Source organism: Humulus lupulus, chromosome 8 (genome assembly GCF_963169125.1).
Source record: "Humulus lupulus chromosome 8, drHumLupu1.1, whole genome shotgun sequence".
Classification (NCBI taxonomy): Eukaryota; Viridiplantae; Streptophyta; class Magnoliopsida; order Rosales; family Cannabaceae; genus Humulus; species Humulus lupulus.
In genome coordinates, this window is record NC_084800.1 from 149,421,005 (window position 1) to 149,434,683 (window position 13,679).

Consider the following 13,679-nt stretch of genomic DNA (forward strand, 5'->3'; position numbering starts at 1 on the left):
AAGTCCAATTTTGCCCTTCCTTAAAAATATGTGTTTTTCACATTTCTAGACATATCCTACGGTCGCAGGATGTCATTTCTATGGCCGCAGGAGTGCTCTAGAAATGCGAAAACTCTTCTCAAATTGCGGCCGCAAGACACCCTTCCTACGGTCGCAGGAAGTGCTCTGAAACACTGTATTCCACCAACTTTTGTCTTTTTTCGGTTCTTCCACTATGTTTCCACACCTCGAGATTAGATTTGACAAAGATGGGCATTATGCCTCATCTCCATCCGTATGAATAAAATGGTGTTACTCGTCTTCCTGCTGCAGCTTACACTCTATCAAAATCTTATAAGAAGTTGCTTTGTGAGAGTCTATTTGACTTGAAATTGCCTTATGGATATAGCTCTAACATTAGAAACTATGTAGATGTGAAGAAACGGAAGCTGACAGGACTTAAGTCTCATGATTGTCATGTGATTATGCAACAACTATTGGCTATTGCTATAAGGGGTTTAATGGAAGAAGGTTGTAGAGAGACAATTCTTCAGCTCTCTAAGTTTTTCCATGGATTGTGTCAGCGTGTGGTTAATAAGGAGGAAATTATGAAATTGGAAGTAGAAGCCTTTGAAATTCTTTATAAACTAGAAGAATATTTCCCTCCTTCTTTCTTTGATCCAATGATTCACTTGGTTGTTCATTTAGCACGAGAAGTTAGACTTTGTCGTCCGGTGCAATTTCGATGGATGTACCATTTTGAGAGATATATGAAAGTATTGAAAGGATTTGTAGCAAATTATGCACGACCAGAAGGATGTATTACAAATCGCTATCTTGCTGTTGAATGTGTACACTTTTGTGAAACCTTTTTAAAGCAAAATGATAATCAAGATAGTACATTACTAGAAGAAAATCCACTATCAGCAGCAGAGTGCTTTGAGCTTGACCAATTGAACTTGGCAGTAGCGCATCGGTATGTGTTGTTTAACTCAGATATTGTAGAATTATTTATCAATGTCCATATGGATGAGCTGAAAGAAAGGCACTCAAATCTGAATAACAATCAAACTTTGTTGTGGAATCGACATTCTGAAGGGTTCCCGTTATGGTTTTATGAAAAGGTTGTATTCTATTGCCAAGATAAAAGTTTACGTTTTGTTTTAGTGTACAAATTTCTTACAAAAATATTTTTATTTTCAGATTTCTAACTTAAACAAAGTGGATGACATGTTAGCTCAATTGGCTGAAGGTCCAAGTCGCGGTGTCACTTCCTATAAAGGGTACATGATTAATGGAATTCGATTCCATAAAAAATGAGCTAAAAAAACAACTCAAAACAGCAGTGTATACTTGGAAGCACATGAGAGTGGGCAATTGAATGATAAAGAAGAGTATTTTGGTGTTATCAAGGATATAATTATGCTTGATTATCGTACTTTTAAGGTGCCATTGTTTTGGCGCGATTGGGCGAATATTCGAATAGGTGTTAAGAAGTCGGAGTTCTATACGCTTGTAAATTTTAATATAGGACAAGCTCAATCCATTAGGGATCCATTTGTATTAGCTTCACAAGTGAAAAAATCTTTTTATGCAAGGGAGAATGAGTCAAGTAATTGGTATATAGCTTTAAAGGATTCAAATATAGGGTGTTTTGGACTTGAATCCAATGAAGAAAATTGAGTTTTCTGTTGTTTCTTATGTACTTTGAATGAAACAAATCTGCTTACACTTTTTGTATGTAATTTTGGTGTATAATTACTCTTTTGTTGAATGAAACAAATCTTGTTTTATTACTCTCTATGGTGTACTTTATGATTTTATTTTACTTTGAATGAAACAATTCTGGTTTTATGGTTTTAGTGTATGTTTATTACTCTCTGGTGATCTGCATTTCTGATTTATATTCTTATGTTATCTTTCTTTTTATATTGCAGCAATTTCAACTTGAAAAATGAGTACATTACGAAGATCTCCAAAAAAAACACCTTCGTCCAGGTGATTTATGCAATTTTGTGGCCAAAAAGCGAAAAGCATCATTGTACACTCAAGCTGATTGGGAAGATACGTTGCTTAGAAGCCCTATTTTAAAGAAAAATAGTGCTCTTCGTAGGTTTTCTGCACCTGTTAGAGTTGTAATTGACTCACCACCTGCTCTTAGTACTAGAGCAGCAACTCGTCATATGGTCTATAATACAGAGCCAGATCCAAATGATGATGTGGAAGACATGGAGATGTCACTTGGAAGTTCAAAAACTAGAAGATCTCTTAATTATGAAGTAGATAAGGTAGTTGATAGTGTTTGTGAAAAAGGGGCAAGGGAGGAACATGAAGATAGCTGATGAGGAAAGGGTTGGTGCAGAATTTGAAGAAGGGGCTGCTGCAGAATGTGAAGAAGTGGCTGCTACAGAATTTGAAAAAGGGGTTGCTGCAGAATTTGAAGAAGTGGTTGAGGTAGAACTTGAACAACCTCTTAGAAAATCTGTTAGATTACAAAAAACAACTGATGAGGCAAATCAAACTGAGATTGAAGAAATACCTCAAGATGTAGATGTGAATGTAATGAACTTAGCCAAGAAGACAAGGGGAAAAACTCTATTGGAAAATATTACCAAGAGGAACAATGACTTAAGGATAATAAATTGGAATGAAAAAGGGCAACCAGTTGGTACTAACTCAGTGCAATTTTCTTCTTTTGTGGGTGCTCTTGTGCGAGAGGTTGTTCCTTACACTATTTCAGATTGGAGGAAAGTTTCACCACTCATGAGAGATGTTCTTTGGGCATCTATTCAGGTGGAATTACAAGTTTTATGACTGTATTTTTTTTTATATATTCATCTCTACACTTAATCATATAATATATTATTCTATATTCTATTGTAGGCACAATATGACTTACATGATGATTGGCAAAAAAAGATATGCTTTGAAATGATGGCAGAACTATGGAGATCTGAGAAATCTAGACTTGTAAAGGATATTATCAATGCAAAAAATGAGAGTGAACGACTAGCCTTAAAGTCGGATTGCATAAAAAGTGATGTAAGAAGTGATGTTGTTGCCTCTTTTATCTCTGTTGGTGTTAAATTAAATATTGTTATGCCTCTTTTACTTATTTATTAAATAGGATATAAGGGCCAAATACCAAGAGAGAAGAAAGAAAGTTGTTCCACACACCTTAAGTCGAAGAGGATATGCTCGAACAATTGATGATATGGTAATAATTAAGTTTTTTACTGTTTGTATTTTTGCTTCCATTATTGTAGTCTCTATTTTATAATCTCTATTGTTGTATTGTGTAGAAAAAAGAAAATGAGGATGTTAAGTTATCTAGAATCGATGCTTTTCAGAGAACCCATACCAAGAAGAATGGTGAACCTGTAAACCCAACGGCATCTGATATTTTTGTGAGTATTAGTCATTTAATTTTTGTGATTTTATATTTATTTTCCATAATGCATACATTAGTTATACTAATTTATATGCAGGGTTCATTGAATGAGATTCTCCTTGAAGACCCAAAATCTGGAACTACAAACAACGCTGATGAGCATGCCTTGACAAAATTGTTTGGTAATCCAAAATCTGGTCATTTAATCGAACACGGAAGAGGCTTAACAAGGTCGAAGCTAACTATTGTTAATATGTGTAATAGCAAGATCTCCAAGTTAGAAGAAGAGAAACAGAATATGAAGCTCAAAATGACTGAAATGATGAATCTACTTAAAGAACACTTGGTGGTAATTCTATCTTGCACATATAAACCTTAGTTTTCTTTTCTTCCAATGAAACTTATCTTGGTTTTATATTTAGGTTGGTGGTAAAGCGACACCAAGCGAAGGACAGTCTCACAATGTGCCGCAGTCAAACAATATTCATTCCCCTAAGGTAAATTATCAAAGTTGTGTTTTGTTTTAATGATTTATTTTAGAAGAACAAATACAAAAACTAATATATTGTCTTTAAAATAAATTTGGTAGAGTATTGCACTAGAAAAAAGACATAACTTTACAGAAGTGAAGAATGCTTGCTACTTGCTTGACTGGGCAGATGTAATTGTTGCTGAAGGTCGTTGGGATTCTAGTGATCCAAAGTTAATTCTACATGGAAAGCCTCTTGGACCAGACTTTATGTGAGTATGGGTTGCTGCTGATATTGTACCAGAATCTTATTTATTTCGTCCTAATAATGTGATGCTTACAATATAAGAAGCAATTGGTTCCACAGTTGCATGGCCTTCTAAAAAAGTTATTCCAAGAGGTACATTTTCATACTCAAAAAAGAACCAATGTTTTATAATTTAGTGTTTGGTTTCTTTGTTTGCTTTGGTGTAGTTGTGAATTCATTATTTTGTATGTGGTGTCCTCTCTTGGAAATAATTTCCATAGCATTTTTCTTGAAGTAATTTGTGATGCTAGATAATAACAATAAATATTTCTTTGTTTATTTTGCAGATGTGACAAGCAAAATATAAAAAGATACTTAATTTTGAAGGTTTTGTGTTGGGCAGCTGTAGAATATTTTGTGCTCAAAGTAGTAACTTTTCAATATGTTGAATATTTAAGACTACTTGAATACTTAAAGAACATTTTGTTGTTGATGACAGTGTTGAATGTTTTACTTTTTTTTATTTGAAAATCAAGTTCATTTGATGATGCTAGTATATATTAGAAAGCTAATTTTAATTGTATAAATAAAAAATAAAAATATAATAGAATAAATTAGTGTTATATAAATGAATATATAATGAGAATTTAAACTTATCTAAATATTAAAATAATACAAAAAATGTGTTATAATATCTATTACAATAACATTTTTTATAAGAAAGAATTTTGTTATGCAAACTTCATTATATAACACAAAAAATGTGTTATACTAAAGTGTAGTATAACACAAAAAATGTGTTATACTAAAGAGTAGTATAACACAAATTTATAAGTATTGAAATGTATTATATAATCGACTATAAATAATATAATTAAACACTTATCTATTTATTAATATAACACAGAAAGTGTGTTATCGTTGACAGTATAATAACACATCTGTATAACAATGATAAAGTGTTATGTAAAGTACCCTGACCTACGATAAAATAGTCGGTCTTACCACGTCAAAAAGTGTTATAGTATGTTTTGATAACACATTTTTGGTCTTATTAAAAGCATTTTTTCTTGTAGTGCTGGTTTAGAATGTCAGTTTTTCAATGGTGGGTAAGGGGAACTAGGGATCTAGTGGACAGTGTGATTTGCACGTGTAGCTATGCTCTTATGATTATTTGTGGTTTCTCTCTTTATTTTTGTTTATACATGATGTTGTATATTTTGTTTTCAAAGCTAACCATGCAGCAGGGGTTGTATTAAACTTTTGGGTCCTATGATATTAGTTTCTTTCCTACTGAGTTTTATAATAAGCTCACCCCCTATATTTCTCCCATTCTAGGAACTTGGTGATGTGTTTAGCCTAGTACTTTTTAGTGTCATAGTCTTTTCTTTTGAACATTATATATGTATTTGATTTGGAATGTAATGGTCTGTATATCTAAATTAGTTGTGTAATAGTTAGGAATGAGAAATGGTGAATGCTAAATATTATTTTGGGTATGACTTTTTAAATTTAACTGTTTGGGGACTACATAAGTGTGGAGATATTATTATTTTATGTATAATGATAAATGATGTTGCTTTTATCACTAATATTTTTATATATAATTATAAGATTTATTCTATTATTTTGACTTATTATTATAGTATTATTTAATATAAACGAAAGGATCATTAATAAATAATATTTTTCAACGGTCAAAGTTACCTTTGACCAGAGAAGGTATTGATATTACAAATCTAAGCGGAGCAAGGTGCAATTCTATTTTAGATAACATTTTTGTTCTTTGACAGGGTACTAATTTTATAAGTTAATATCATATACATATATAAGCTATGCCTCCGTCTACAAAAAACTTTAGACAATAAAACCGGGAAAGCCTACAATAAAACGGAAAGAACTGCCCCGCATATCACACGATACGCGTGATTGTTATTTTATAACTAGTCAATATCTGGTAGTACTTGACTACTAGAGCAATACATACCTGATTCTGAGTAAAAAAAGAAGTCCTTATATTACATTATAATGATCAATATAATTTCATGTGTATATAATGTGTTCATATCACGTTCAACAACAACATCGCTCAAGTTCATCGTCTAATTATTTCGAAAAATATAACACACCTCGACTATATAATTAAATATATTCAGTCACCAATTATTAAAAAAGTTCAATATGCGGGAGGGATCAAAACCCTTGTTATTAATAGCAAAGTTATTCGAAATAAAAGAAACCATGATAGTCGATCATTTGAAAAAGTAATACCTAGGGCATTGTCTAGCTAATACTCTTATCTATTATTAATTGGAAATTAGTGCATATTGGAAGATAGCACCAAATTAAGAAAACAGCAGGCGGCAGTATCATCAGAAGAGCTTAAGCCTCATCCAATTTTGGTGAGCATTGGTTAGACTTGGTGGGAGTAGAAGTAGTAGTAGTTGCAGTAATCATACGCACATACTTTCTCGCCCAGACATGTTTTCCATCAATGGAGAATTTCACTTTTTCATTTCCTTGAAGGACTGCATCCATGTCGGAAGCAGATCGAAGTACAAGCCGAGCAAACAGAGATTGCTCTTCTCCTGATCGATATTGCATATGTATTTCCTCAATCAAAGCAGCTCCAACTAAACTGCAGAATTTATATATATAGATAGCCACAACAAAACCCAAATTATATATTTTATATACAATGAACACATTTTTTCTATTAAGAAACAAATAATAAGAAACCTCTACCGTCATCACATATAATAATCTTCACCACTGACGACCTAGCCGCAGTACGCTAGGTATATGATTTCCAGTACTAATTATAAAACACTAAAGAAAATAATGAAGCTCATATTAATGGTGACACTACTTATATTTGAAAAATAATATAAGAACACAAAACATAAGAGATACTGTAATCGAACAACCCAAATCTATTTGCTGTTAATGTGCTGAGACAATAAATTAAGATGTCTACTGAAATTATATATTAATTAAACACTTGGTATATTGGATTTCAATACTAAATGTATAAAAAACGATATAAAATAATTAATCTCATCATATATGGCATGGTGACACAATATATACTTGTATATATTTCAAATAATAATAATAATAATAAGAGTTTAATCCAACAAAACCTAATCCGTTTTGTTTTTAATTGTCTGAGATCTAGACAATAAAGATATACATGTATATGATGTATCTCTAAGAACTATAAAAGCACGTACATTTATACAAAATATATAATGTTGTATAAAAGAATCTTCAGATCTTAAAAAAAATGTATTTCTTAGCCCTAGATCGACCTATTTTTATTTCAGAGAGATTTGTTCTACACAAGCTCTTAGCCCTAAATTAAAATAAACAAATAAAAAGCTCCATCATTTTACTGTCGAAAGTTCATTGTACTGTCGAAAGTTATTCCCAGTAAAATTGAATCATCAGATCTCAACACACACACTCATATATATACGACTACATAGAAAACTTTTTCTAACAAATTAATAGATCTAGTTAGTTCAACATATATTTAAACCATATCATATTCATTTATTTATTTTTTTTACATTTTCCCAATTGATACATTAATCTTTTATTATTATTTTATGGGGAATAAATAATTATAAAGATCATATACAGAAATAACAAACAACCGGCCGAATCCGTTTTGTTTGTAATTGTCTGAGATCTAGACAATATAAAGATACATATAAGTATACATGTAGATACACTATACACTATTGTTGTTATTAAATTCTATAAATATATATATGATGTATTTCTAAGACCTATAAAAGCACGTACATTTATATGATGCGGTGTAAGAGAATTTGAAGACATATTTTCATTTTTAAAAACGAAGAAAAATGTACTTCTTAGCACTAGACCTAATTTGATTTTAGAGATATATGTACTATGCTTAATTGAATTGTCGAAAGTTATTTCCAACAAAATTAAATCATAATAACACATATATAGATATACATATAAATAACGTTTTCTAACAAACTAATAAATCTACATAGTCCAACATATATATAAACCCATACACAATACTCACTTTATTTTTTTCATTTTCCCAATTGATAAATTAACCTGCTATTTTATTTTTTTTATTTTATGGGTTCTCGGAAATAAACAATATATTATACCTGGTGAAAAAGAGTTTTACTTCTTTCTCAGAAATAGGGTACCCTTTGGAAAATGTCAGAAAGATAGTCCTCTCATCAGGATCATCCTTCTTAGTATCGTCCAGTACCAAACTGTTCAACGTCTCTGTCATCAAATCAAAATCAAGTTCACTATGATGATCATCATGAGGAACAACACCAACATCTTGATTATTCAAACTTATTGGCGCCTGCTGCTGCTGTTGCTGCTGATCATCATCATCATCATCATCGACGACTTCACGAACCATGGCCGCATGATAATCACTATAAGTAGTATTCAAAGTAGTAGCAGACCGCGTGGGGATCACATAATCCCCTAGCGGAGGCTGTGTCCCATGCACATAAGAGTAGTGTTGATAAGGATGAACAGCCTGCACAACTCCAGGAAATGGCGGCATCGCCAAAGACCTATTTGTATAAAGCGGTGGCCTCACCATCATAAGATTGTTGATCCATCTCCCTCCTCCATAGAAAGCATCGACTGCCTCACTCATCGCGATGTTCTCAGCCATCCTCCGCTCCGTCGCCTCCTTTATAATGTCGGCAAACGCCCGGGCACAAACCCGGTTGGTCATGTCCGCGACGCCCCAAATGACCCTTAGCCGGATCGAATAAAAGACCTCCAGGCTTGCTGTGCTTTGAATCAGCATCTGGAACATAGGAAGGGCTGGCGCCCTCGGACGAGCAGTACCACTACAGCTAGCAATAGTGGAAGATGCGAAGGGGAAATGATCGCTCTCCACGCAGCTCAAGACGGCTTCAGATTCGGTCGCAAAGGCGTCGAGGAGTGTTTCCGGTAGAGGAAGTACGGATTTAGCGATGAGATCATATCCACTCCCCCGGATGTAAAAGAGGGCGTGCTCCAGCCAGAGCCACAGGGCCATGACTTGAGAGGACTGGGACGGATCGCGGCGGAGATCCATGACCAGCCGACGGAAGAGAAGGCGGTCAACCCTGTGAAAGATGTTGAACTCTTCTTGAGAGACTGATGAAGATGAGAGGTAGGAATCCATGGTGTGGTTGGCTTCGGAGGAAGAGAAAACTGATAGGTGTTTGGGTATAGTACTGTTTGTTTTCTTTGACGGCATTATTTTTTTCAGCGTTTTTATCATGAATTGGGGAAGGGTTTCGGGGGTTTGGGTTCGTAAGGGCTTCGTTGGCGAATGAAGAGGTTTCCATAGATGACGAAGGGCCGTATTCAATCGGTGCTACCTGAAATGGAAGAAATGTTATGAGAGACAGAAGACAATAACCCAACTTTTTTATTCTTTTTTCTTACCAAAAAAAATAATAACATTGCCGTTTACCTTATTCTCCATGGGATTTTTTAATTTATTTTTTTGACAAAGTATATATGGGATTTTTTTTAATGAGTAATGATATATATTCATATTATTTTACATTTTATTTGATTAAAAGAAAGTTAATATTCTTATCCAGGTACGGCGGATTGGTAATAACCTGTTCCACGGTTGATAAACGGTTGATATATATTTGTATATATATACATAGACTCGTTATTACAAACTAAATAAATATATACACACAAATTTATAATTTGTCAAAATATATATATATATATATTTATAGACTCGTCGCAGCGTATCATACAAAAGTAAATGGGCTTGAACGTCCATATCTTTATTTGGGAATGAACGTTCCGATTGAAGACATGACTGAGAGACTCCTGCTGCTGTTATATCTCCCACAACACTCCCAAACAATTCTATAATATCGATATATATATACATAAAGTAAATGGACTGGTGAATTTGTTTACATTCATCACTGTTTTATACAAAATCTCAGTTTTAAAATGTGTATATACAAATGAACATTATCCGATTATTTTTTTCCCTCTTTATTATCCACTTCAATAAAATCTCTAGTGCAATGGATATGTACTACATGTACATGTATACTATAACTATGGAAATGTTTCCAAGATTGTCGAGTTTTCAGGAGATCAAATAAAAACCACAAAGAAGACTTCGCAATTCAAGTTATGATCCTGGTGTGTATGATTATAGAATCTACATAATATATATATATATATATGTATATATAAATGTTTAATTAATGTTTGACGTACGGGAGTATGTTGGTGACATCATTTTTTTTTATTCCATTAATTTTTTTCTGATGATAATTTTTACGGTCAAAGCTTGTTTCCTTCAATATTTCAGTAGTTATTTTAGATAAAAATATTTAAATTAAGTTTAAATTATTGGATAATTCTTTGGTTTAAAATACTATTGTTTTTACAAAAATTATTTCACTTATACATTCTCTTTCTTTCAAAGCATTACAATTATTCTATATGGAGAGTATTGAATTTAATTTTAAGATTAAAATTCTATAGGTTTAAAACTCACATTTATTTTTTTATAAATAACGCTATATTATTGAATTTTCTTATCTTTATCAATTATATTTTTGGTTATCCTTTCACACTAATTATTTTCAAATTTATTGAAGTCACTTTGTCAAGTATTCTATAGATTGCATTGTTATTTAATCCCTATAAAACAAATACTTTAATTAATTTTGCGTAATTCATTTTCGTGGAGCATTTGTTTTAATAAGAATAAAGTTAGTTGTGGGTAGAGGTATTCATCCAACCCAAACTGCAATATTCATATACTAAGTGTTAATTTAGATTTTGGATCTCATCTAATGCGCACAATCATTTAAAACTAATTTAATTCAATCTGCAATAGTGCATATAGAACTGGTTATTTTAGATTGATTATTTTTTAATATTAAATTGTTTATAATTTTAATACTTTTTTTTTAAATTCAAAAATATTTTTCTTTCTCATCACATAATTATTAAAATAAAACATCTTTTTTAAATTGAAGGGAAGTTTTTAAAAATATGACCTATTTAAAAACTAATATATAAAACTATGGCTTTACCATATGTGTGAGTTCTACTTGACTTATTTTTAAAATGTCATATAAATTTTAAAATATCTCGTATTATCACACCTATTAACTAATCCTCCAACAACAAAAAATATTAATAAACTTATATAAAATACACTCAAAATTAAGAAGCTATATCACTCATTTGAATTTATACACGTATATGTAGTTTTTTCATTAATACTATTCTATATAGCTTTTTATATGTCTTTTTATTTTCTTGTTAGATAGTTTCACACACATATATATATATATATATAAAAATTGAAGATTTTTCAATAGTTACTACCCGTAGATGGGTACTGTCACGACCCGAGCCCTAGGCCGTGACAGATTTGTAATATCCATAATTTGGGTGGTCAAAGGTCAAACTTTGACCCTCGTTGAAAAATAGTCTTTATAAATGATCATTTACTTTATATTAAATCGTACTATAATTATAAGTTAAAATAATTAAATAACTCCTATAATTAGATAGAAAAATATTAGTAATAAAAGTATGATCATTTATCATTATACATAAAACAATAATATTCTCACAGTTATGTAATCACCAAATAGTTAAATTTAATAAGTCATAAACACTCAAAATAATACTTAGCATCCACCATTCCTCATCCCTAACTATTTCATAGCTCATTCAGATATACCGATCATTAGATTCGAAGTCGAATACATATATAATGCTCAAAAGATAAGACAATGACCCGAAATAGAAATAGGCTAAACACATTGGCTCCATCGATAATTCATCATTTCCACGTTCGCGTCACTAGGCTCCTGGAATGGGAGAGATAGGGGTGAGCTTATAAAGCCCAGTAGAAAAACAACTAATATCATGGACCCAAAAGTTTAATAAAACCCCTGCATAGTTAGCTTTGAAAGCAAAACATATATCATCATGTATAAACCAAAATAAAGAAACCACAAATAATCATAAGAGAATAGCTACAAGTGCACATCACACCGTCCACTAGATCCCTAGTTCCCATTACCCACCATAGAAAATCCGACATCCTAAACCGGGTAGCCGGACCTGATAACCACCACAATGGGGAGGCTCAGAACACTTCCTGTATACAGATGCTAGGTCTTTACACCTACAGGTGAGTGGACACCTGATCTACCTATGATGACACAGAGACTAGGTCGTGAAACAACAACGTGCACCAATCATGATCACTATGGCTCTCATCAGTATAACCAAATGCAGGTAAACATGAAAAGAAAGAAACATATTCCCTTTATATTTTAGAAAATTGGGCAGCATAACAACTACATTTGAATAAACCCAAAAATCATAACCTGCATAAATAAGTGAACAAAATATATATTTGGCACTCGGTGCCCTCAGAACAGATCAGAAAACATGCAGGTTAAGTTTTCAATTTTTCAAACATTTTATAAATATCAAAATTGGAATATGTTGAATGCAATTTAATACGAGTAAAATAAGTCCAATAGTCTAGTTGAATCCCTACCTCTTTAGATATCTCCTTAGAATTTAATCCGAGCCCAAAGCAACGCTCCTAAGCTTATCGATGATCTTAGAAGGATTTAGTCCGATTTTAATATCACGTTTTTCCTACGTGCACCAAATGAGCAAACGATTATCATCATAGCATTCCTTATTCAAAATCGTGCCCAATGACATATAATATGACCATATTTAAAATTTCAAGTTCCGGAACCTTACCCAAGCGGTGCACTATAGCGGTTGGTGGCGGTACTGGAAACGTCGACGAATATATGCATAGCATATATCAAAAAGATCCTCTCGATGAGTACATCACAAAAGTGCAACTCCTTCGCCCAAATGACCTCCGGTGTCGCTGGAAAACGCTTCCAAAGGGCGGAGATACCCAAAATCTTGCTGGAGAAAAACGGCAAGTTGACCGGAACGAATTAGTGGGTTTTGTTCCTCTCTCCACGCTGGTTCCAAAGGTATCAACCACTTGCCGAGGGGTGGTCAGAGTTGGCCGAAAAACACAGTCAAAGTTGACGGACCAAAACTTTGACTGACTATTCCGAACAACTTACGGCGAGTTGGGCGATGCCGCTTGGTGGTTGAGGTCGCCGGAGCAAGGTGAATCCAATGAGCCACCGTATGCCAAAATTGGTGGTTGCCGGAGGTTGGGTCTTAGTGGCGGTGGTGTGTTGTCGTGGAGACAAGAGAGAAAGAGAAGAAAGAGAGAGGGCAGTCGGGGAAAGAGAAAGAAAAGAAGGAAAAGGAAAAGAAGAAAAAAAAAAAAAGAGTCCATTGACTCTTTTCACTTAAGTGGGTCCCACCCATTAATATATATTTTTTTTTTTCTCAGTCTTTACAGGTACTAACAATTATGACGATGTAGCAACATAGTGGCTTGGTATAGCAACTCACCAACAAGTAAATATTTTTTTTCTACATTAATTTCGAATTTAGTTATTTTTTTGTGGTTATAATTAATGTTGTTTCCAACCAATGAGAGACACCGGCTATATTTAAAA

The 13,679-nt window shown here is 32.8% G+C and overlaps 1 long non-coding RNA gene across 1 annotated transcript; it reads right to left on the bottom strand.

The window, feature by feature from the left end:
• Nucleotides 1-11,734: 11,734 nt before the first annotated feature.
• On the bottom strand, nucleotides 11,735-13,011 carry LOC133794442 (uncharacterized). The gene is made up of 2 exons (XR_009875220.1): nucleotides 12,674-13,011; nucleotides 11,735-11,972 (listed from the first exon to the last, which is right to left on the bottom strand). It is a non-coding gene; the product is annotated as an uncharacterized LOC133794442 (long non-coding RNA).
• Between the last annotated feature and the right edge of the window lie 668 nt (nucleotides 13,012-13,679).